The sequence below is a fragment of the Ambystoma mexicanum genome, unplaced genomic scaffold (assembly GCF_040938575.1).
Source record: "Ambystoma mexicanum isolate Mex_15411 unplaced genomic scaffold, UKY_AmexF1_1 Mex_scaf34, whole genome shotgun sequence".
NCBI lineage: Eukaryota > Metazoa > Chordata > Amphibia > Caudata > Ambystomatidae > Ambystoma > Ambystoma mexicanum.
In genome coordinates, this window is record NW_027182449.1 from 114,005 (window position 1) to 137,900 (window position 23,896).

At 53.6% G+C, this 23,896-nt stretch overlaps 6 non-coding genes across 6 annotated transcripts; all 6 read left to right on the forward strand.

Annotated features, from left to right (window-relative positions):
• Positions 1-1,943: 1,943 nt before the first annotated feature.
• On the forward strand, positions 1,944-2,062 carry LOC138558831 (5S ribosomal RNA). The gene has a single exon (XR_011298950.1). It is a non-coding gene; the product is annotated as a 5S ribosomal RNA (ribosomal RNA).
• A 2,799-nt stretch (positions 2,063-4,861) lies between these two features.
• On the forward strand, positions 4,862-4,980 carry LOC138558955 (5S ribosomal RNA). The gene has a single exon (XR_011299073.1). It is a non-coding gene; the product is annotated as a 5S ribosomal RNA (ribosomal RNA).
• A 2,799-nt stretch (positions 4,981-7,779) lies between these two features.
• On the forward strand, positions 7,780-7,898 carry LOC138558956 (5S ribosomal RNA). Its single transcript, XR_011299074.1, has one exon. It is a non-coding gene; the product is annotated as a 5S ribosomal RNA (ribosomal RNA).
• Positions 7,899-13,299: 5,401 nt separating this feature from the next.
• Positions 13,300-13,418, forward strand: LOC138558957 (5S ribosomal RNA). The gene has a single exon (XR_011299075.1). It is a non-coding gene; the product is annotated as a 5S ribosomal RNA (ribosomal RNA).
• A 2,794-nt stretch (positions 13,419-16,212) lies between these two features.
• On the forward strand, positions 16,213-16,331 carry LOC138558958 (5S ribosomal RNA). The gene has a single exon (XR_011299076.1). It is a non-coding gene; the product is annotated as a 5S ribosomal RNA (ribosomal RNA).
• A 4,753-nt stretch (positions 16,332-21,084) lies between these two features.
• LOC138558959 (5S ribosomal RNA) lies at positions 21,085-21,203 on the forward strand. The gene has a single exon (XR_011299077.1). It is a non-coding gene; the product is annotated as a 5S ribosomal RNA (ribosomal RNA).
• Positions 21,204-23,896: the final 2,693 nt, after the last annotated feature.

The following is a 23,896-nucleotide window of genomic DNA, read 5'->3' on the forward strand; positions in this document are numbered from 1 at the left end:
ATTTCTTCTTTTTTTAGAGGTGCTTTCTATTTTTGTAAGGAACCGACGCCTGGGTGAGTGCTAGTGTGGCGTGAGTTACATTTACAGGCATCTTCTTTGCAAAATTTTGCCAAACCAACTTGGACCAGCACTGGGGTAGAGAGTCAGCCTTCAGCTGATGGCTGCCTGGGCTGGGCTGGGCTGGGGGCCTCAGCTGCTGTTACTGGGCCTGCTTCTTTCCTGGACTTGTAGGCCGCCAGCCCGAGAAGGTAAGGCCTCAACCAACATCGCCCTCTGCCTTCCAAAGAGTCGAGGGAATAGAAGCAGGAAAATTGTGTGTGTGTTTATTTCTTCTTTTTTAGAGATTCTTTCTATTTTTGTAAGGAACTGACGCCTGGGTGAGTGCTAGTGTGGCTTGAGGTGAATTTACGGGCAGCTTCTTTGCAAACTTTTGCCAAACCAACTTGGAGCAGCACTGGGGTAGAGAGTCAGCCTTCCGCTGATGCCTGCCTAGGCGTGGCTGGGCTGGGGGCCTCAGCTGCTGTTACTGGGCCTGCTTCTTTCCTGGTCTTGTAGGCCGCCAGCCAGAGAAGGTAAGGGCTTCAACCAACATCGCCCTCTGCCTTCCAAAGAGTCGAGGAGACCGCAGCAGGAAAATTGTGTGTGTGTTTATTTCTTCTTTTTTTAGAGGTGCTTTCTATTTTTGTAAGGAACCGACGCCTGGGTGAGTGCTAGTGTGGCGTGAGTTACATTTACAGGCATCTTCTTTGCAAAATTTTGCCAAACCAACTTGGACCAGCACTGGGGTAGAGAGTCAGCCTTCAGCTGATGGCTGCCTGGGCTGGGCTGGGCTGGGGGCCTCAGCTGCTGTTACTGGGCCTGCTTCTTTCCTGGACTTGTAGGCCGCCAGCCCGAGAAGGTAAGGCCTCAACCAACATCGCCCTCTGCCTTCCAAAGAGTCGAGGGAATAGAAGCAGGAAAATTGTGTGTGTGTTTATTTCTTCTTTTTTTAGAGGTGCTTTCTATTTTTGTAAGGAACCGACGCCTGGGTGAGTGCTAGTGTGGCGTGAGTTACATTTACAGGCATCTTCTTTGCAAAATTTTGCCAAACCAACTTGGACCAGCACTGGGGTAGAGAGTCATCCTTCAGCTGATGGCTGCCTGGGCTGGGCTGGGCTGGTCTGGGGGCCTCAGCTGCTGTTACTGGGCATGCTTCTTTCCTGGACTTGTAGGCCACCAGCCGGAGAAGGTAAGGGCCTCAACCAACATCGCCCTCTGCCTTTCAAAGAGTCGAGGAGACCCCAGCAGGAAAATTGTGTGTGTGTTTATTTCTTCTTTTTTAGAGGTGCTTTCTATTTTTGTAAGGAACCGACGCCTGGGTGAGTGCTAGTGTGGCGTGAGTTAAATTTACAGGCATCTTCTTTGCAAACTTTTGCCAAACCAATTTGGGGCAGCAGTGGGGTAGAGAGTCAGCCTTAAGCTGATGCCTGCCTGGGCTGGGCTGGGCTGGGGGCCTCAGCTGCTGTTACTGGGCCTGCTTCTTTCCTGGACTTGTAGGCCGCCAGCCCGAGAAGGTAAGGCCTCAACCAACATCGCCCTCTGCCTTCCAAAGAGTCGAGGAGACCCCAGCAGGAAAATTGTGTGTGTGTTTATTTCCATCTTTCTTTCCGAGTTTTTTTTTAAAGTTTTGTAAGGAACGGATGCTTGGGTGAGTGAGTGCAAGTGTGGCTTGGCCTGAATTTACAGACACTTTCTTTGCAAACATGAGTAGGCAAGTGGGTATTTCAAAAGTGGGTGCATGGAGCCGCTCGTTGCTTTTCCAAGCTGGCAGCTGTGGCTCCTGAGCTTGAGGCAAAAAGAAGGGCAGAAGCACACTGCAGAGGACAGCGTTCAGCCTTGCAAGAGGGCAGTGGACGTCGGAGGAGCCGACACAGCACAAGAGGCTCGGAATCGGCGCACTCTTCGCCTACGGCCATACCACCCTGAATGCGCCCGATCTCGTCCGATCTCGGAAGCTAAGCAGGGTCGGGCCTGGTTAGTACTTGGATGGGAGACCGCCTGGGAATACCAGGTGCTGTAGGCATTTTGCTACTCTGTGCCCGATAGGCGGCGTTCGTCTTCCCCGTCTTGAACTACATTTTTCCTCCATTCCGCTTTTAATTTTAACAAACACGGCGCGTGAAAAAGGCACAGGGGCAGACAGCAGCCCTCGCTCCAATGCAGAGCCCCGTCAGAGGCGGACACGTTGTCGCCAAACTAACTTGGAGCAGCAGGAGACTGAAGCCAGGGCAGCAGCTCGCCGCCTCGGGTGGGTGGATGCAGCCAGAAAGGGCCACTCGTGTCCCTGGCAAAGCACCTCCAGCGTCTCCCCGTTTTCTCTCCAGTGGACGCGCAAGGCCCCCTACAGCTAGGGGAGGCAAGTGGATGGGCCTCATCTGCATATGTGGGCTCTAGAGGAAGAGTGCACCCTGGGAGACAAGGGGACACTTGGAGCGGGAAGTGCTCACGGGGGAGAAGTGCCTACAAGAGGCAGGAAGGGAGGGAGGCCACATCATGCCTCTCCATAGCCAGGCCTCTGGATGATGGGGCAGAAGCGGCCGTCACCCTAAGCTTCCTAGAAGTCCCAGCTGGGCCCCATGCTACCTAATATCTCGCCTGATCGAGCCTGGTCGAGCACTGGTCGAGCCTTCAGCCAAGGGACACAGGAGCCAAGGGGTCTGGCCTCGAGCCTTCAACCGAGGGACCCAGGAGCCCAGGGTCTGGCCTCAGTGCTTCCCAAGTCGGCCTTCAGCTGAAGCCTGCCTGGGCTGGGAGCCTCAGCTGCTGTTCCTGGGTGTGCTTCTTTCCTGCATGTGAAGGCCACCAGCGGCGAAGGTTGCCCTCCGCCTTCCAAGGAGTCGAGGGGATAGAAGCAGGAAAATTGTGTGTGTGTTTATTTCTTCTTTTTTAGAGATTCTTTCTATTTTTGTAAGGAACTGACGCCTGGGTGAGTGCTAGTGTGGCTTGAGGTGAATTTACGGGCAGCTTCTTTGCAAACTTTTGCCAAACCAACTTGGAGCAGCACTGGGGTAGAGAGTCAGCCTTCCGCTGATGCCTGCCTAGGCGTGGCTGGGCTGGGGGCCTCAGCTGCTGTTACTGGGCCTGCTTCTTTCCTGGTCTTGTAGGCCGCCAGCCAGAGAAGGTAAGGGCTTCAACCAACATCGCCCTCTGCCTTCCAAAGAGTCGAGGAGACCGCAGCAGGAAAATTGTGTGTGTGTTTATTTCTTCTTTTTTTAGAGGTGCTTTCTATTTTTGTAAGGAACCGACGCCTGGGTGAGTGCTAGTGTGGCGTGAGTTACATTTACAGGCATCTTCTTTGCAAAATTTTGCCAAACCAACTTGGACCAGCACTGGGGTAGAGAGTCAGCCTTCAGCTGATGGCTGCCTGGGCTGGGCTGGGCTGGGGGCCTCAGCTGCTGTTACTGGGCCTGCTTCTTTCCTGGACTTGTAGGCCGCCAGCCCGAGAAGGTAAGGCCTCAACCAACATCGCCCTCTGCCTTCCAAAGAGTCGAGGGAATAGAAGCAGGAAAATTGTGTGTGTGTTTATTTCTTCTTTTTTAGAGATTCTTTCTATTTTTGTAAGGAACTGACGACTGGGTGAGTGCTAGTGTGGCTTGAGGTGAATTTACGGGCAGCTTCTTTGCAAACTTTTGCCAAACCAACTTGGAGCAGCACTGGGGTAGAGAGTCAGCCTTCCGCTGATGCCTGCCTAGGCGTGGCTGGGCTGGGGGCCTCAGCTGCTGTTACTGGGCCTGCTTCTTTCCTGGTCTTGTAGGCCGCCAGCCAGAGAAGGTAAGGGCTTCAACCAACATCGCCCTCTGCCTTCCAAAGAGTCGAGGAGACCGCAGCAGGAAAATTGTGTGTGTGTTTATTTCTTCTTTTTTTAGAGGTGCTTTCTATTTTTGTAAGGAACCGACGCCTGGGTGAGTGCTAGTGTGGCGTGAGTTACATTTACAGGCATCTTCTTTGCAAACTTTTGCCAAACCAACTTGGACCAGCACTGGGGTAGAGAGTCAGCCTTCAGCTGATGGCTGCCTGGGCTGGGCTGGGCTGGTCTGGGGGCCTCAGCTGCTGTTACTGGGCATGCTTCTTTCCTGGACTTGTAGGCCACCAGCCGGAGAAGGTAAGGGCCTCAACCAACATCGCCCTCTGCCTTTCAAAGAGTCGAGGAGACCCCAGCAGGAAAATTGTGTGTGTGTTTATTTCTTCTTTTTTAGAGGTGCTTTCTATTTTTGTAAGGAACCGACGCCTGGGTGGGTGCTAGTGTGGCGTGAGTTAAATTTACAGGCATCTTCTTTGCAAACTTTTGCCAAACCAATTTGGGGCAGCAGTGGGGTAGAGAGTCAGCCTTAAGCTGATGCCTGCCTGGGCTGGGCTGGGCTGGGCTGGGGGCCTCAGCTGCTGTTACTGGGCCTGCTTCTTTCCTGGACTTGTAGGCCGCCAGCCCGAGAAGGTAAGGCCTCAACCAACATCGCCCTCTGCCTTCCAAAGAGTCGAGGAGACCCCAGCAGGAAAATTGTGTGTGTGTTTATTTCCATCTTTCTTTCCGAGTTTTTTTTTAAAGTTTTGTAAGGAACGGATGCTTGGGTGAGTGAGTGCAAGTGTGGCTTGGCCTGAATTTACAGACACTTTCTTTGCAAACATGAGTAGGCAAGTGGGTATTTCAAAAGTGGGTGCATGGAGCCGCTCGTTGCTTTTCCAAGCTGGCAGCTGTGGCTCCTGAGCTTGAGGCAAAAAGAAGGGCAGAAGCACACTGCAGAGGACAGCGTTCAGCCTTGCAAGAGGGCAGTGGACGTCGGAGGAGCCGACACAGCACAAGAGGCTCGGAATCGGCGCACTCTTCACCTACGGCCATACCACCCTGAATGCGCCCGATCTCGTCCGATCTCGGAAGCTAAGCAGGGTCGGGCCTGGTTAGTACTTGGATGGGAGACCGCCTGGGAATACCAGGTGCTGTAGGCATTTTGCTACTCTGTGCCCGATAGGCGGCGTTCGTCTTCCCCGTCTTGAACTACATTTTTCCTCCATTCCGCTTTTAATTTTAACAAACACGGCGCGTGAAAAAGGCACAGGGGCAGACAGCAGCCCTCGCTCCAATGCAGAGCCCCGTCAGAGGCGGACACGTTGTCGCCAAACTAACTTGGAGCAGCAGGAGACTGAAGCCAGGGCAGCAGCTCGCCGCCTCTGGTGGGTGGATGCAGCCAGAAAGGGCCACTCGTGTCCCTGGCAAAGCACCTCCAGCGTCTCCCCGTTTTCTCTCCAGTGGACGCGCAAGGCCCCCTACAGCTAGGGGAGGCAAGTGGATGGGCCTCATCTGCATATGTGGGCTCTAGAGGAAGAGTGCACCCTGGGAGACAAGGGGACACTTGGAGCGGGAAGTGCTCACGGGGGAGAAGTGCCTACAAGAGGCAGGAAGGGAGGGAGGCCACATCATGCCTCTCCATAGCCAGGCCTCTGGATGATGGGGCAGAAGCGGCCGTCACCCTAAGCTTCCTAGAAGTCCCAGCTGGGCCCCATGCTACCTAATATCTCGCCTGATCGAGCCTGGTCGAGCACTGGTCGAGCCTTCAGCCAAGGGACACAGGAGCCAAGGGGTCTGGCCTCGAGCCTTCAACCGAGGGACCCAGGAGCCCAGGGTCTGGCCTCAGTGCTTCCCAAGTCGGCCTTCAGCTGAAGCCTGCCTGGGCTGGGAGCCTCAGCTGCTGTTCCTGGGTGTGCTTCTTTCCTGCATGTGAAGGCCACCAGCGGCGAAGGTTGCCCTCCGCCTTCCAAGGAGTCGAGGGGATAGAAGCAGGAAAATTGTGTGTGTGTTTATTTCTTCTTTTTTAGAGATTCTTTCTATTTTTGTAAGGAACTGACGCCTGGGTGAGTGCTAGTGTGGCTTGAGGTGAATTTACGGGCAGCTTCTTTGCAAACTTTTGCCAAACCAACTTGGAGCAGCACTGGGGTAGAGAGTCAGCCTTCCGCTGATGCCTGCCTAGGCGTGGCTGGGCTGGGGGCCTCAGCTGCTGTTACTGGGCCTGCTTCTTTCCTGGTCTTGTAGGCCGCCAGCCAGAGAAGGTAAGGGCTTCAACCAACATCGCCCTCTGCCTTCCAAAGAGTCGAGGAGACCGCAGCAGGAAAATTGTGTGTGTGTTTATTTCTTCTTTTTTTAGAGGTGCTTTCTATTTTTGTAAGGAACCGACGCCTGGGTGAGTGCTAGTGTGGCGTGAGTTACATTTACAGGCATCTTCTTTGCAAAATTTTGCCAAACCAACTTGGACCAGCACTGGGGTAGAGAGTCAGCCTTCAGCTGATGGCTGCCTGGGCTGGGCTGGGCTGGGGGCCTCAGCTGCTGTTACTGGGCCTGCTTCTTTCCTGGACTTGTAGGCCGCCAGCCCGAGAAGGTAAGGCCTCAACCAACATCGCCCTCTGCCTTCCAAAGAGTCGAGGGAATAGAAGCAGGAAAATTGTGTGTGTGTTTATTTCTTCTTTTTTAGAGATTCTTTCTATTTTTGTAAGGAACTGACGACTGGGTGAGTGCTAGTGTGGCTTGAGGTGAATTTACGGGCAGCTTCTTTGCAAACTTTTGCCAAACCAACTTGGAGCAGCACTGGGGTAGAGAGTCAGCCTTCCGCTGATGCCTGCCTAGGCGTGGCTGGGCTGGGGGCCTCAGCTGCTGTTACTGGGCCTGCTTCTTTCCTGGTCTTGTAGGCCGCCAGCCAGAGAAGGTAAGGGCTTCAACCAACATCGCCCTCTGCCTTCCAAAGAGTCGAGGAGACCGCAGCAGGAAAATTGTGTGTGTGTTTATTTCTTCTTTTTTTAGAGGTGCTTTCTATTTTTGTAAGGAACCGACGCCTGGGTGAGTGCTAGTGTGGCGTGAGTTACATTTACAGGCATCTTCTTTGCAAACTTTTGCCAAACCAACTTGGACCAGCACTGGGGTAGAGAGTCAGCCTTCAGCTGATGGCTGCCTGGGCTGGGCTGGGCTGGTCTGGGGGCCTCAGCTGCTGTTACTGGGCATGCTTCTTTCCTGGACTTGTAGGCCACCAGCCGGAGAAGGTAAGGGCCTCAACCAACATCGCCCTCTGCCTTTCAAAGAGTCGAGGAGACCCCAGCAGGAAAATTGTGTGTGTGTTTATTTCTTCTTTTTTAGAGGTGCTTTCTATTTTTGTAAGGAACCGACGCCTGGGTGAGTGCTAGTGTGGCGTGAGTTAAATTTACAGGCATCTTCTTTGCAAACTTTTGCCAAACCAATTTGGGGCAGCAGTGGGGTAGAGAGTCAGCCTTAAGCTGATGCCTGCCTGGGCTGGGCTGGGCTGGGCTGGGGGCCTCAGCTGCTGTTACTGGGCCTGCTTCTTTCCTGGACTTGTAGGCCGCCAGCCCGAGAAGGTAAGGCCTCAACCAACATCGCCCTCTGCCTTCCAAAGAGTCGAGGAGACCCCAGCAGGAAAATTGTGTGTGTGTTTATTTCCATCTTTCTTTCCGAGTTTTTTTTTAAAGTTTTGTAAGGAACGGATGCTTGGGTGAGTGAGTGCAAGTGTGGCTTGGCCTGAATTTACAGACACTTTCTTTGCAAACATGAGTAGGCAAGTGGGTATTTCAAAAGTGGGTGCATGGAGCCGCTCGTTGCTTTTCCAAGCTGGCAGCTGTGGCTCCTGAGCTTGAGGCAAAAAGAAGGGCAGAAGCACACTGCAGAGGACAGCGTTCAGCCTTGCAAGAGGGCAGTGGACGTCGGAGGAGCCGACACAGCACAAGAGGCTCGGAATCGGCGCACTCTTCACCTACGGCCATACCACCCTGAATGCGCCCGATCTCGTCCGATCTCGGAAGCTAAGCAGGGTCGGGCCTGGTTAGTACTTGGATGGGAGACCGCCTGGGAATACCAGGTGCTGTAGGCATTTTGCTACTCTGTGCCCGATAGGCGGCGTTCGTCTTCCCCGTCTTGAACTACATTTTTCCTCCATTCCGCTTTTAATTTTAACAAACACGGCGCGTGAAAAAGGCACAGGGGCAGACAGCAGCCCTCGCTCCAATGCAGAGCCCCGTCAGAGGCGGACACGTTGTCGCCAAACTAACTTGGAGCAGCAGGAGACTGAAGCCAGGGCAGCAGCTCGCCGCCTCGGGTGGGTGGATGCAGCCAGAAAGGGCCACTCGTGTCCCTGGCAAAGCACCTCCAGCGTCTCCCCGTTTTCTCTCCAGTGGACGCGCAAGGCCCCCTACAGCTAGGGGAGGCAAGTGGATGGGCCTCATCTGCATATGTGGGCTCTAGAGGAAGAGTGCACCCTGGGAGACAAGGGGACACTTGGAGCGGGAAGTGCTCACGGGGGAGAAGTGCCTACAAGAGGCAGGAAGGGAGGGAGGCCACATCATGCCTCTCCATAGCCAGGCCTCTGGATGATGGGGCAGAAGCGGCCGTCACCCTAAGCTTCCTAGAAGTCCCAGCTGGGCCCCATGCTACCTAATATCTCGCCTGATCGAGCCTGGTCGAGCACTGGTCGAGCCTTCAGCCAAGGGACACAGGAGCCAAGGGGTCTGGCCTCGAGCCTTCAACCGAGGGACCCAGGAGCCCAGGGTCTGGCCTCAGTGCTTCCCAAGTCGGCCTTCAGCTGAAGCCTGCCTGGGCTGGGAGCCTCAGCTGCTGTTCCTGGGTGTGCTTCTTTCCTGCATGTGAAGGCCACCAGCGGCGAAGGTTGCCCTCCGCCTTCCAAGGAGTCGAGGGGATAGAAGCAGGAAAATTGTGTGTGTGTTTATTTCTTCTTTTTTAGAGATTCTTTCTATTTTTGTAAGGAACTGACGCCTGGGTGAGTGCTAGTGTGGCTTGAGGTGAATTTACGGGCAGCTTCTTTGCAAACTTTTGCCAAACCAACTTGGAGCAGCACTGGGGTAGAGAGTCAGCCTTCCGCTGATGCCTGCCTAGGCGTGGCTGGGCTGGGGGCCTCAGCTGCTGTTACTGGGCCTGCTTCTTTCCTGGTCTTGTAGGCCGCCAGCCAGAGAAGGTAAGGGCTTCAACCAACATCGCCCTCTGCCTTCCAAAGAGTCGAGGAGACCGCAGCAGGAAAATTGTGTGTGTGTTTATTTCTTCTTTTTTTAGAGGTGCTTTCTATTTTTGTAAGGAACCGACGCCTGGGTGAGTGCTAGTGTGGCGTGAGTTACATTTACAGGCATCTTCTTTGCAAAATTTTGCCAAACCAACTTGGACCAGCACTGGGGTAGAGAGTCAGCCTTCAGCTGATGGCTGCCTGGGCTGGGCTGGGCTGGGGGCCTCAGCTGCTGTTACTGGGCCTGCTTCTTTCCTGGACTTGTAGGCCGCCAGCCCGAGAAGGTAAGGCCTCAACCAACATCGCCCTCTGCCTTCCAAAGAGTCGAGGGAATAGAAGCAGGAAAATTGTGTGTGTGTTTATTTCTTCTTTTTTAGAGATTCTTTCTATTTTTGTAAGGAACTGACGACTGGGTGAGTGCTAGTGTGGCTTGAGGTGAATTTACGGGCAGCTTCTTTGCAAACTTTTGCCAAACCAACTTGGAGCAGCACTGGGGTAGAGAGTCAGCCTTCCGCTGATGCCTGCCTAGGCGTGGCTGGGCTGGGGGCCTCAGCTGCTGTTACTGGGCCTGCTTCTTTCCTGGTCTTGTAGGCCGCCAGCCAGAGAAGGTAAGGGCTTCAACCAACATCGCCCTCTGCCTTCCAAAGAGTCGAGGAGACCGCAGCAGGAAAATTGTGTGTGTGTTTATTTCTTCTTTTTTTAGAGGTGCTTTCTATTTTTGTAAGGAACCGACGCCTGGGTGAGTGCTAGTGTGGCGTGAGTTACATTTACAGGCATCTTCTTTGCAAAATTTTGCCAAACCAACTTGGACCAGCACTGGGGTAGAGAGTCAGCCTTCAGCTGATGGCTGCCTGGGCTGGGCTGGGCTGGGGGCCTCAGCTGCTGTTACTGGGCCTGCTTCTTTCCTGGACTTGTAGGCCGCCAGCCCGAGAAGGTAAGGCCTCAACCAACATCGCCCTCTGCCTTCCAAAGAGTCGAGGGAATAGAAGCAGGAAAATTGTGTGTGTGTTTATTTCTTCTTTTTTAGAGATTCTTTCTATTTTTGTAAGGAACTGACGCCTGGGTGAGTGCTAGTGTGGCTTGAGGTGAATTTACGGGCAGCTTCTTTGCAAACTTTTGCCAAACCAACTTGGAGCAGCACTGGGGTAGAGAGTCAGCCTTCCGCTGATGCCTGCCTAGGCGTGGCTGGGCTGGGGGCCTCAGCTGCTGTTACTGGGCCTGCTTCTTTCCTGGTCTTGTAGGCCGCCAGCCAGAGAAGGTAAGGGCTTCAACCAACATCGCCCTCTGCCTTCCAAAGAGTCGAGGAGACCGCAGCAGGAAAATTGTGTGTGTGTTTATTTCTTCTTTTTTTAGAGGTGCTTTCTATTTTTGTAAGGAACCGACGCCTGGGTGAGTGCTAGTGTGGCGTGAGTTACATTTACAGGCATCTTCTTTGCAAAATTTTGCCAAACCAACTTGGACCAGCACTGGGGTAGAGAGTCAGCCTTCAGCTGATGGCTGCCTGGGCTGGGCTGGGCTGGGGGCCTCAGCTGCTGTTACTGGGCCTGCTTCTTTCCTGGACTTGTAGGCCGCCAGCCCGAGAAGGTAAGGCCTCAACCAACATCGCCCTCTGCCTTCCAAAGAGTCGAGGGAATAGAAGCAGGAAAATTGTGTGTGTGTTTATTTCTTCTTTTTTTAGAGGTGCTTTCTATTTTTGTAAGGAACCGACGCCTGGGTGAGTGCTAGTGTGGCGTGAGTTACATTTACAGGCATCTTCTTTGCAAAATTTTGCCAAACCAACTTGGACCAGCACTGGGGTAGAGAGTCATCCTTCAGCTGATGGCTGCCTGGGCTGGGCTGGGCTGGTCTGGGGGCCTCAGCTGCTGTTACTGGGCATGCTTCTTTCCTGGACTTGTAGGCCACCAGCCGGAGAAGGTAAGGGCCTCAACCAACATCGCCCTCTGCCTTTCAAAGAGTCGAGGAGACCCCAGCAGGAAAATTGTGTGTGTGTTTATTTCTTCTTTTTTAGAGGTGCTTTCTATTTTTGTAAGGAACCGACGCCTGGGTGAGTGCTAGTGTGGCGTGAGTTAAATTTACAGGCATCTTCTTTGCAAACTTTTGCCAAACCAATTTGGGGCAGCAGTGGGGTAGAGAGTCAGCCTTAAGCTGATGCCTGCCTGGGCTGGGCTGGGCTGGGGGCCTCAGCTGCTGTTACTGGGCCTGCTTCTTTCCTGGACTTGTAGGCCGCCAGCCCGAGAAGGTAAGGCCTCAACCAACATCGCCCTCTGCCTTCCAAAGAGTCGAGGGGATAGAAGCAGGAAAATTGTGTGTGTGTTTATTTCTTCTTTTTTAGAGATTCTTTCTATTTTTGTAAGGAACTGACGACTGGGTGAGTGCTAGTGTGGCTTGAGGTGAATTTACGGGCAGCTTCTTTGCAAACTTTTGCCAAACCAACTTGGAGCAGCACTGGGGTAGAGAGTCAGCCTTCCGCTGATGCCTGCCTAGGCGTGGCTGGGCTGGGGGCCTCAGCTGCTGTTACTGGGCCTGCTTCTTTCCTGGTCTTGTAGGCCGCCAGCCAGAGAAGGTAAGGGCTTCAACCAACATCGCCCTCTGCCTTCCAAAGAGTCGAGGAGACCGCAGCAGGAAAATTGTGTGTGTTTATTTCTTCTTTTTTAGAGGTGCTTTCTATTTTTGTAAGGAACCGACGCCTGGGTGAGTGCTAGTGTGGCGTGAGTTAAATTTACAGGCATCTTCTTTGCAAACTTTTGCCAAACCAATTTGGGGCAGCAGTGGGGTAGAGAGTCAGCCTTAAGCTGATGCCTGCCTGGGCTGGGCTGGGCTGGGGGCCTCAGCTGCTGTTACTGGGCCTGCTTCTTTCCTGGACTTGTAGGCCGCCAGCCCGAGAAGGTAAGGCCTCAACCAACATCGCCCTCTGCCTTCCAAAGAGTCGAGGGAATAGAAGCAGGAAAATTGTGTGTGTGTTTATTTCTTCTTTTTTAGAGATTCTTTCTATTTTTGTAAGGAACTGACGACTGGGTGAGTGCTAGTGTGGCTTGAGGTGAATTTACGGGCAGCTTCTTTGCAAACTTTTGCCAAACCAACTTGGAGCAGCACTGGGGTAGAGAGTCAGCCTTCCGCTGATGCCTGCCTAGGCGTGGCTGGGCTGGGGGCCTCAGCTGCTGTTACTGGGCCTGCTTCTTTCCTGGTCTTGTAGGCCGCCAGCCAGAGAAGGTAAGGGCTTCAACCAACATCGCCCTCTGCCTTCCAAAGAGTCGAGGAGACCGCAGCAGGAAAATTGTGTGTGTGTTTATTTCTTCTTTTTTTAGAGGTGCTTTCTATTTTTGTAAGGAACCGACGCCTGGGTGAGTGCTAGTGTGGCGTGAGTTACATTTACAGGCATCTTCTTTGCAAACTTTTGCCAAACCAACTTGGACCAGCACTGGGGTAGAGAGTCAGCCTTCAGCTGATGGCTGCCTGGGCTGGGCTGGGCTGGTCTGGGGGCCTCAGCTGCTGTTACTGGGCATGCTTCTTTCCTGGACTTGTAGGCCACCAGCCGGAGAAGGTAAGGGCCTCAACCAACATCGCCCTCTGCCTTTCAAAGAGTCGAGGAGACCCCAGCAGGAAAATTGTGTGTGTGTTTATTTCTTCTTTTTTAGAGGTGCTTTCTATTTTTGTAAGGAACCGACGCCTGGGTGAGTGCTAGTGTGGCGTGAGTTAAATTTACAGGCATCTTCTTTGCAAACTTTTGCCAAACCAATTTGGGGCAGCAGTGGGGTAGAGAGTCAGCCTTAAGCTGATGCCTGCCTGGGCTGGGCTGGGCTGGGCTGGGGGCCTCAGCTGCTGTTACTGGGCCTGCTTCTTTCCTGGACTTGTAGGCCGCCAGCCCGAGAAGGTAAGGCCTCAACCAACATCGCCCTCTGCCTTCCAAAGAGTCGAGGAGACCCCAGCAGGAAAATTGTGTGTGTGTTTATTTCCATCTTTCTTTCCGAGTTTTTTTTTAAAGTTTTGTAAGGAACGGATGCTTGGGTGAGTGAGTGCAAGTGTGGCTTGGCCTGAATTTACAGACACTTTCTTTGCAAACATGAGTAGGCAAGTGGGTATTTCAAAAGTGGGTGCATGGAGCCGCTCGTTGCTTTTCCAAGCTGGCAGCTGTGGCTCCTGAGCTTGAGGCAAAAAGAAGGGCAGAAGCACACTGCAGAGGACAGCGTTCAGCCTTGCAAGAGGGCAGTGGACGTCGGAGGAGCCGACACAGCACAAGAGGCTCGGAATCGGCGCACTCTTCACCTACGGCCATACCACCCTGAATGCGCCCGATCTCGTCCGATCTCGGAAGCTAAGCAGGGTCGGGCCTGGTTAGTACTTGGATGGGAGACCGCCTGGGAATACCAGGTGCTGTAGGCATTTTGCTACTCTGTGCCCGATAGGCGGCGTTCGTCTTCCCCGTCTTGAACTACATTTTTCCTCCATTCCGCTTTTAATTTTAACAAACACGGCGCGTGAAAAAGGCACAGGGGCAGACAGCAGCCCTCGCTCCAATGCAGAGCCCCGTCAGAGGCGGACACGTTGTCGCCAAACTAACTTGGAGCAGCAGGAGACTGAAGCCAGGGCAGCAGCTCGCCGCCTCGGGTGGGTGGATGCAGCCAGAAAGGGCCACTCGTGTCCCTGGCAAAGCACCTCCAGCGTCTCCCCGTTTTCTCTCCAGTGGACGCGCAAGGCCCCCTACAGCTAGGGGAGGCAAGTGGATGGGCCTCATCTGCATATGTGGGCTCTAGAGGAAGAGTGCACCCTGGGAGACAAGGGGACACTTGGAGCGGGAAGTGCTCACGGGGGAGAAGTGCCTACAAGAGGCAGGAAGGGAGGGAGGCCACATCATGCCTCTCCATAGCCAGGCCTCTGGATGATGGGGCAGAAGCGGCCGTCACCCTAAGCTTCCTAGAAGTCCCAGCTGGGCCCCATGCTACCTAATATCTCGCCTGATCGAGCCTGGTCGAGCACTGGTCGAGCCTTCAGCCAAGGGACACAGGAGCCAAGGGGTCTGGCCTCGAGCCTTCAACCGAGGGACCCAGGAGCCCAGGGTCTGGCCTCAGTGCTTCCCAAGTCGGCCTTCAGCTGAAGCCTGCCTGGGCTGGGAGCCTCAGCTGCTGTTCCTGGGTGTGCTTCTTTCCTGCATGTGAAGGCCACCAGCGGCGAAGGTTGCCCTCCGCCTTCCAAGGAGTCGAGGGGATAGAAGCAGGAAAATTGTGTGTGTGTTTATTTCTTCTTTTTTAGAGATTCTTTCTATTTTTGTAAGGAACTGACGCCTGGGTGAGTGCTAGTGTGGCTTGAGGTGAATTTACGGGCAGCTTCTTTGCAAACTTTTGCCAAACCAACTTGGAGCAGCACTGGGGTAGAGAGTCAGCCTTCCGCTGATGCCTGCCTAGGCGTGGCTGGGCTGGGGGCCTCAGCTGCTGTTACTGGGCCTGCTTCTTTCCTGGTCTTGTAGGCCGCCAGCCAGAGAAGGTAAGGGCTTCAACCAACATCGCCCTCTGCCTTCCAAAGAGTCGAGGAGACCGCAGCAGGAAAATTGTGTGTGTGTTTATTTCTTCTTTTTTTAGAGGTGCTTTCTATTTTTGTAAGGAACCGACGCCTGGGTGAGTGCTAGTGTGGCGTGAGTTACATTTACAGGCATCTTCTTTGCAAAATTTTGCCAAACCAACTTGGACCAGCACTGGGGTAGAGAGTCAGCCTTCAGCTGATGGCTGCCTGGGCTGGGCTGGGCTGGGGGCCTCAGCTGCTGTTACTGGGCCTGCTTCTTTCCTGGACTTGTAGGCCGCCAGCCCGAGAAGGTAAGGCCTCAACCAACATCGCCCTCTGCCTTCCAAAGAGTCGAGGGAATAGAAGCAGGAAAATTGTGTGTGTGTTTATTTCTTCTTTTTTAGAGATTCTTTCTATTTTTGTAAGGAACTGACGACTGGGTGAGTGCTAGTGTGGCTTGAGGTGAATTTACGGGCAGCTTCTTTGCAAACTTTTGCCAAACCAACTTGGAGCAGCACTGGGGTAGAGAGTCAGCCTTCCGCTGATGCCTGCCTAGGCGTGGCTGGGCTGGGGGCCTCAGCTGCTGTTACTGGGCCTGCTTCTTTCCTGGTCTTGTAGGCCGCCAGCCAGAGAAGGTAAGGGCTTCAACCAACATCGCCCTCTGCCTTCCAAAGAGTCGAGGAGACCGCAGCAGGAAAATTGTGTGTGTGTTTATTTCTTCTTTTTTTAGAGGTGCTTTCTATTTTTGTAAGGAACCGACGCCTGGGTGAGTGCTAGTGTGGCGTGAGTTACATTTACAGGCATCTTCTTTGCAAACTTTTGCCAAACCAACTTGGACCAGCACTGGGGTAGAGAGTCAGCCTTCAGCTGATGGCTGCCTGGGCTGGGCTGGGCTGGTCTGGGGGCCTCAGCTGCTGTTACTGGGCATGCTTCTTTCCTGGACTTGTAGGCCACCAGCCGGAGAAGGTAAGGGCCTCAACCAACATCGCCCTCTGCCTTTCAAAGAGTCGAGGAGACCCCAGCAGGAAAATTGTGTGTGTGTTTATTTCTTCTTTTTTAGAGGTGCTTTCTATTTTTGTAAGGAACCGACGCCTGGGTGAGTGCTAGTGTGGCGTGAGTTAAATTTACAGGCATCTTCTTTGCAAACTTTTGCCAAACCAATTTGGGGCAGCAGTGGGGTAGAGAGTCAGCCTTAAGCTGATGCCTGCCTGGGCTGGGCTGGGCTGGGGGCCTCAGCTGCTGTTACTGGGCCTGCTTCTTTCCTGGACTTGTAGGCCGCCAGCCCGAGAAGGTAAGGCCTCAACCAACATCGCCCTCTGCCTTCCAAAGAGTCGAGGAGACCCCAGCAGGAAAATTGTGTGTGTGTTTATTTCCATCTTTCTTTCCGAGTTTTTTTTTAAAGTTTTGTAAGGAACGGATGCTTGGGTGAGTGAGTGCAAGTGTGGCTTGGCCTGAATTTACAGACACTTTCTTTGCAAACATGAGTAGGCAAGTGGGTATTTCAAAAGTGGGTGCATGGAGCCGCTCGTTGCTTTTCCAAGCTGGCAGCTGTGGCTCCTGAGCTTGAGGCAAAAAGAAGGGCAGAAGCACACTGCAGAGGACAGCGTTCAGCCTTGCAAGAGGGCAGTGGACGTCGGAGGAGCCGACACAGCACAAGAGGCTCGGAATCGGCGCACTCTTCACCTACGGCCATACCACCCTGAATGCGCCCGATCTCGTCCGATCTCGGAAGCTAAGCAGGGTCGGGCCTGGTTAGTACTTGGATGGGAGACCGCCTGGGAATACCAGGTGCTGTAGGCATTTTGCTACTCTGTGCCCGATAGGCGGCGTTCGTCTTCCCCGTCTTGAACTACATTTTTCCTCCATTCCGCTTTTAATTTTAACAAACACGGCGCGTGAAAAAGGCACAGGGGCAGACAGCAGCCCTCGCTCCAATGCAGAGCCCCGTCAGAGGCGGACACGTTGTCGCCAAACTAACTTGGAGCAGCAGGAGACTGAAGCCAGGGCAGCAGCTCGCCGCCTCGGGTGGGTGGATGCAGCCAGAAAGGGCCACTCGTGTCCCTGGCAAAGCACCTCCAGCGTCTCCCCGTTTTCTCTCCAGTGGACGCGCAAGGCCCCCTACAGCTAGGGGAGGCAAGTGGATGGGCCTCATCTGCATATGTGGGCTCTAGAGGAAGAGTGCACCCTGGGAGACAAGGGGACACTTGGAGCGGGAAGTGCTCACGGGGGAGAAGTGCCTACAAGAGGCAGGAAGGGAGGGAGGCCACATCATGCCTCTCCATAGCCAGGCCTCTGGATGATGGGGCAGAAGCGGCCGTCACCCTAAGCTTCCTAGAAGTCCCAGCTGGGCCCCATGCTACCTAATATCTCGCCTGATCGAGCCTGGTCGAGCACTGGTCGAGCCTTCAGCCAAGGGACACAGGAGCCAAGGGGTCTGGCCTCGAGCCTTCAACCGAGGGACCCAGGAGCCCAGGGTCTGGCCTCAGTGCTTCCCAAGTCGGCCTTCAGCTGAAGCCTGCCTGGGCTGGGAGCCTCAGCTGCTGTTCCTGGGTGTGCTTCTTTCCTGCATGTGAAGGCCACCAGCGGCGAAGGTTGCCCTCCGCCTTCCAAGGAGTCGAGGGGATAGAAGCAGGAAAATTGTGTGTGTGTTTATTTCTTCTTTTTTAGAGATTCTTTCTATTTTTGTAAGGAACTGACGCCTGGGTGAGTGCTAGTGTGGCTTGAGGTGAATTTACGGGCAGCTTCTTTGCAAACTTTTGCCAAACCAACTTGGAGCAGCACTGGGGTAGAGAGTCAGCCTTCCGCTGATGCCTGCCTAGGCGTGGCTGGGCTGGGGGCCTCAGCTGCTGTTACTGGGCCTGCTTCTTTCCTGGTCTTGTAGGCCGCCAGCCAGAGAAGGTAAGGGCTTCAACCAACATCGCCCTCTGCCTTCCAAAGAGTCGAGGAGACCGCAGCAGGAAAATTGTGTGTGTGTTTATTTCTTCTTTTTTTAGAGGTGCTTTCTATTTTTGTAAGGAACCGACGCCTGGGTGAGTGCTAGTGTGGCGTGAGTTACATTTACAGGCATCTTCTTTGCAAAATTTTGCCAAACCAACTTGGACCAGCACTGGGGTAGAGAGTCAGCCTTCAGCTGATGGCTGCCTGGGCTGGGCTGGGCTGGGGGCCTCAGCTGCTGTTACTGGGCCTGCTTCTTTCCTGGACTTGTAGGCCGCCAGCCCGAGAAGGTAAGGCCTCAACCAACATCGCCCTCTGCCTTCCAAAGAGTCGAGGGAATAGAAGCAGGAAAATTGTGTGTGTGTTTATTTCTTCTTTTTTAGAGATTCTTTCTATTTTTGTAAGGAACTGACGCCTGGGTGAGTGCTAGTGTGGCTTGAGGTGAATTTACGGGCAGCTTCTTTGCAAACTTTTGCCAAACCAACTTGGAGCAGCACTGGGGTAGAGAGTCAGCCTTCCGCTGATGCCTGCCTAGGCGTGGCTGGGCTGGGGGCCTCAGCTGCTGTTACTGGGCCTGCTTCTTTCCTGGTCTTGTAGGCCGCCAGCCAGAGAAGGTAAGGGCTTCAACCAACATCGCCCTCTGCCTTCCAAAGAGTCGAGGAGACCGCAGCAGGAAAATTGTGTGTGTGTTTATTTCTTCTTTTTTTAGAGGTGCTTTCTATTTTTGTAAGGAACCGACGCCTGGGTGAGTGCTAGTGTGGCGTGAGTTACATTTACAGGCATCTTCTTTGCAAAATTTTGCCAAACCAACTTGGACCAGCACTGGGGTAGAGAGTCAGCCTTCAGCTGATGGCTGCCTGGGCTGGGCTGGGCTGGGGGCCTCAGCTGCTGTTACTGGGCCTGCTTCTTTCCTGGACTTGTAGGCCGCCAGCCCGAGAAGGTAAGGCCTCAACCAACATCGCCCTCTGCCTTCCAAAGAGTCGAGGGAATAGAAGCAGGAAAATTGTGTGTGTGTTTATTTCTTCTTTTTTTAGAGGTGCTTTCTATTTTTGTAAGGAACCGACGCCTGGGTGAGTGCTAGTGTGGCGTGAGTTACATTTACAGGCATCTTCTTTGCAAAATTTTGCCAAACCAACTTGGACCAGCACTGGGGTAGAGAGTCAGCCTTCAGCTGATGGCTGCCTGGGCTGGGCTGGGCTGGTCTGGGGGCCTCAGCTGCTGTTACTGGGCATGCTTCTTTCCTGGACTTGTAGGCCACCAGCCGGAGAAGGTAAGGGCCTCAACCAACATCGCCCTCTGCCTTTCAAAGAGTCGAGGAGACCCCAGCAGGAAAATTGTGTGTGTGTTTATTTCTTCTTTTTTAGAGGTGCTTTCTATTTTTGTAAGGAACCGACGCCTGGGTGAGTGCTAGTGTGGCGTGAGTTAAATTTACAGGCATCTTCTTTGCAAACTTTTGCCAAACCAATTTGGGGCAGCAGTGGGGTAGAGAGTCAGCCTTAAGCTGATGCCTGCCTGGGCTGGGCTGGGCTGGGGGCCTCAGCTGCTGTTACTGGGCCTGCTTCTTTCCTGGACTTGTAGGCCGCCAGCCCGAGAAGGTAAGGCCTCAACCAACATCGCCCTCTGCCTTCCAAAGAGTCGAGGGGATAGAAGCAGGAAAATTGTGTGTGTGTTTATTTCTTCTTTTTTAGAGATTCTTTCTATTTTTGTAAGGAACTGACGACTGGGTGAGTGCTAGTGTGGCTTGAGGTGAATTTACGGGCAGCTTCTTTGCAAACTTTTGCCAAACCAACTTGGAGCAGCACTGGGGTAGAGAGTCAGCCTTCCGCTGATGCCTGCCTAGGCGTGGCTGGGCTGGGGGCCTCAGCTGCTGTTACTGGGCCTGCTTCTTTCCTGGTCTTGTAGGCCGCCAGCCAGAGAAGGTAAGGGCTTCAACCAACATCGCCCTCTGCCTTCCAAAGAGTCGAGGAGACCGCAGCAGGAAAATTGTGTGTGTGTTTATTTCTTCTTTTTTAGAGGTGCTTTCTATTTTTGTAAGGAACCGACGCCTGGGTGAGTGCTAGTGTGGCGTGAGTTAAATTTACAGGCATCTTCTTTGCAAACTTTTGCCAAACCAATTTGGGGCAGCAGTGGGGTAGAGAGTCAGCCTTAAGCTGATGCCTGCCTGGGCTGGGCTGGGCTGGGGGCCTCAGCTGCTGTTACTGGGCCTGCTTCTTTCCTGGACTTGTAGGCCGCCAGCCCGAGAAGGTAAGGCCTCAACCAACATCGCCCTCTGCCTTCCAAAGAGTCGAGGGAATAGAAGCAGGAAAATTGTGTGTGTGTTTATTTCTTCTTTTTTAGAGATTCTTTCTATTTTTGTAAGGAACTGACGACTGGGTGAGTGCTAGTGTGGCTTGAGGTGAATTTACGGGCAGCTTCTTTGCAAACTTTTGCCAAACCAACTTGGAGCAGCACTGGGGTAGAGAGTCAGCCTTCCGCTGATGCCTGCCTAGGCGTGGCTGGGCTGGGGGCCTCAGCTGCTGTTACTGGGCCTGCTTCTTTCCTGGTCTTGTAGGCCGCCAGCCAGAGAAGGTAAGGGCTTCAACCAACATCGCCCTCTGCCTTCCAAAGAGTCGAGGAGACCGCAGCAGGAAAATTGTGTGTGTGTTTATTTCTTCTTTTTTTAGAGGTGCTTTCTATTTTTGTAAGGAACCGACGCCTGGGTGAGTGCTAGTGTGGCGTGAGTTACATTTACAGGCATCTTCTTTGCAAACTTTTGCCAAACCAACTTGGACCAGCACTGGGGTAGAGAGTCAGCCTTCAGCTGATGGCTGCCTGGGCTGGGCTGGGCTGGTCTGGGGGCCTCAGCTGCTGTTACTGGGCATGCTTCTTTCCTGGACTTGTAGGCCACCAGCCGGAGAAGGTAAGGGCCTCAACCAACATCGCCCTCTGCCTTTCAAAGAGTCGAGGAGACCCCAGCAGGAAAATTGTGTGTGTGTTTATTTCTTCTTTTTTAGAGGTGCTTTCTATTTTTGTAAGGAACCGACGCCTGGGTGAGTGCTAGTGTGGCGTGAGTTAAATTTACAGGCATCTTCTTTGCAAACTTTTGCCAAACCAATTTGGGGCAGCAGTGGGGTAGAGAGTCAGCCTTAAGCTGATGCCTGCCTGGGCTGGGCTGGGCTGGGCTGGGGGCCTCAGCTGCTGTTACTGGGCCTGCTTCTTTCCTGGACTTGTAGGCCGCCAGCCCGAGAAGGTAAGGCCTCAACCAACATCGCCCTCTGCCTTCCAAAGAGTCGAGGAGACCCCAGCAGGAAAATTGTGTGTGTGTTTATTTCCATCTTTCTTTCCGAGTTTTTTTTTAAAGTTTTGTAAGGAACGGATGCTTGGGTGAGTGAGTGCAAGTGTGGCTTGGCCTGAATTTACAGACACTTTCTTTGCAAACATGAGTAGGCAAGTGGGTATTTCAAAAGTGGGTGCATGGAGCCGCTCGTTGCTTTTCCAAGCTGGCAGCTGTGGCTCCTGAGCTTGAGGCAAAAAGAAGGGCAGAAGCACACTGCAGAGGACAGCGTTCAGCCTTGCAAGAGGGCAGTGGACGTCGGAGGAGCCGACACAGCACAAGAGGCTCGGAATCGGCGCACTCTTCACCTACGGCCATACCACCCTGAATGCGCCCGATCTCGTCCGATCTCGGAAGCTAAGCAGGGTCGGGCCTGGTTAGTACTTGGATGGGAGACCGCCTGGGAATACCAGGTGCTGTAGGCATTTTGCTACTCTGTGCCCGATAGGCGGCGTTCGTCTTCCCCGTCTTGAACTACATTTTTCCTCCATTCCGCTTTTAATTTTAACAAACACGGCGCGTGAAAAAGGCACAGGGGCAGACAGCAGCCCTCGCTCCAATGCAGAGCCCCGTCAGAGGCGGACACGTTGTCGCCAAACTAACTTGGAGCAGCAGGAGACTGAAGCCAGGGCAGCAGCTCGCCGCCTCGGGTGGGTGGATGCAGCCAGAAAGGGCCACTCGTGTCCCTGGCAAAGCACCTCCAGCGTCTCCCCGTTTTCTCTCCAGTGGACGCGCAAGGCCCCCTACAGCTAGGGGAGGCAAGTGGATGGGCCTCATCTGCATATGTGGGCTCTAGAGGAAGAGTGCACCCTGGGAGACAAGGGGACACTTGGAGCGGGAAGTGCTCACGGGGGAGAAGTGCCTACAAGAGGCAGGAAGGGAGGGAGGCCACATCATGCCTCTCCATAGCCAGGCCTCTGGATGATGGGGCAGAAGCGGCCGTCACCCTAAGCTTCCTAGAAGTCCCAGCTGGGCCCCATGCTACCTAATATCTCGCCTGATCGAGCCTGGTCGAGCACTGGTCGAGCCTTCAGCCAAGGGACACAGGAGCCAAGGGGTCTGGCCTCGAGCCTTCAACCGAGGGACCCAGGAGCCCAGGGTCTGGCCTCAGTGCTTCCCAAGTCGGCCTTCAGCTGAAGCCTGCCTGGGCTGGGAGCCTCAGCTGCTGTTCCTGGGTGTGCTTCTTTCCTGCATGTGAAGGCCACCAGCGGCGAAGGTTGCCCTCCGCCTTCCAAGGAGTCGAGGGGATAGAAGCAGGAAAATTGTGTGTGTGTTTATTTCTTCTTTTTTAGAGATTCTTTCTATTTTTGTAAGGAACTGACGCCTGGGTGAGTGCTAGTGTGGCTTGAGGTGAATTTACGGGCAGCTTCTTTGCAAACTTTTGCCAAACCAACTTGGAGCAGCACTGGGGTAGAGAGTCAGCCTTCCGCTGATGCCTGCCTAGGCGTGGCTGGGCTGGGGGCCTCAGCTGCTGTTACTGGGCCTGCTTCTTTCCTGGTCTTGTAGGCCGCCAGCCAGAGAAGGTAAGGGCTTCAACCAACATCGCCCTCTGCCTTCCAAAGAGTCGAGGAGACCGCAGCAGGAAAATTGTGTGTGTGTTTATTTCTTCTTTTTTTAGAGGTGCTTTCTATTTTTGTAAGGAACCGACGCCTGGGTGAGTGCTGGTGTGGCGTGAGTTACATTTACAGGCATCTTCTTTGCAAAATTTTGCCAAACCAACTTGGACCAGCACTGGGGTAGAGAGTCAGCCTTCAGCTGATGGCTGCCTGGGCTGGGCTGGGCTGGGGGCCTCAGCTGCTGTTACTGGGCCTGCTTCTTTCCTGGACTTGTAGGCCGCCAGCCCGAGAAGGTAAGGCCTCAACCAACATCGCCCTCTGCCTTCCAAAGAGTCGAGGGAATAGAAGCAGGAAAATTGTGTGTGTGTTTATTTCTTCTTTTTTAGAGATTCTTTCTATTTTTGTAAGGAACTGACGACTGGGTGAGTGCTAGTGTGGCTTGAGGTGAATTTACGGGCAGCTTCTTTGCAAACTTTTGCCAAACCAACTTGGAGCAGCACTGGGGTAGAGAGTCAGCCTTCCGCTGATGCCTGCCTAGGCGTGGCTGGGCTGGGGGCCTCAGCTGCTGTTACTGGGCCTGCTTCTTTCCTGGTCTTGTAGGCCGCCAGCCAGAGAAGGTAAGGGCTTCAACCAACATCGCCCTCTGCCTTCCAAAGAGTCGAGGAGACCGCAGCAGGAAAATTGTGTGTGTGTTTATTTCTTCTTTTTTTAGAGGTGCTTTCTATTTTTGTAAGGAACCGACGCCTGGGTGAGTGCTAGTGTGGCGTGAGTTACATTTACAGGCATCTTCTTTGCAAACTTTTGCCAAACCAACTTGGACCAGCACTGGGGTAGAGAGTCAGCCTTCAGCTGATGGCTGCCTGGGCTGGGCTGGGCTGGTCTGGGGGCCTCAGCTGCTGTTACTGGGCATGCTTCTTTCCTGGACTTGTAGGCCACCAGCCGGAGAAGGTAAGGGCCTCAACCAACATCGCCCTCTGCCTTTCAAAGAGTCGAGGAGACCCCAGCAGGAAAATTGTGTGTGTGTTTATTTCTTCTTTTTTAGAGGTGCTTTCTATTTTTGTAAGGAACCGACGCCTGGGTGAGTGCTAGTGTGGCGTGAGTTAAATTTACAGGCATCTTCTTTGCAAACTTTTGCCAAACCAATTTGGGGCAGCAGTGGGGTAGAGAGTCAGCCTTAAGCTGATGCCTGCCTGGGCTGGGCTGGGCTGGGCTGGGGGCCTCAGCTGCTGTTACTGGGCCTGCTTCTTTCCTGGACTTGTAGGCCGCCAGCCCGAGAAGGTAAGGCCTCAACCAACATCGCCCTCTGCCTTCCAAAGAGTCGAGGAGACCCCAGCAGGAAAATTGTGTGTGTGTTTATTTCCATCTTTCTTTCCGAGTTTTTTTTTAAAGTTTTGTAAGGAACGGATGCTTGGGTGAGTGAGTGCAAGTGTGGCTTGGCCTGAATTTACAGACACTTTCTTTGCAAACATGAGTAGGCAAGTGGGTATTTCAAAAGTGGGTGCATGGAGCCGCTCGTTGCTTTTCCAAGCTGGCAGCTGTGGCTCCTGAGCTTGAGGCAAAAA